This window comes from Galeopterus variegatus, unplaced genomic scaffold (genome assembly GCF_000696425.1).
Source record: "Galeopterus variegatus unplaced genomic scaffold, G_variegatus-3.0.2 Scaffold794, whole genome shotgun sequence".
NCBI lineage: Eukaryota > Metazoa > Chordata > Mammalia > Dermoptera > Cynocephalidae > Galeopterus > Galeopterus variegatus.
Genome location: NW_007726905.1, coordinates 1 through 361, shown reverse-complemented (window position 1 = coordinate 361; position 361 = coordinate 1).

The window sequence follows — 361 nt, the reverse complement described above, 5'->3', positions numbered from 1 at the left end:
CTGGCAGTGGACTTGTCATAGATGGCTTTTATTGTGTTGAGATACTTTCCTTCTATACCTAGTTTGTTAAGAGTCTATCACGAAGGAATGTTGAATTTTGTCAAATGCTTATTCAGTGTTTATGGAGATAATCATGTGGTTTTTGTCCTTGATTTTGTTGATGCAATGTATCACATTTATTGACTTTCATATGTTGAACCATCCTTGCATCCCTGGGATGAATCCCACTTGATTGTGTTGTATGATTTTTTGATGTGTTGCTATATTCTGATTGCTAATATTTTGTTGAGAATCCTGAGCAAAAAAAATAAAGTCAGTAACACTACCTGACTTCAAATTATACTACAAAGCTATAGTAACC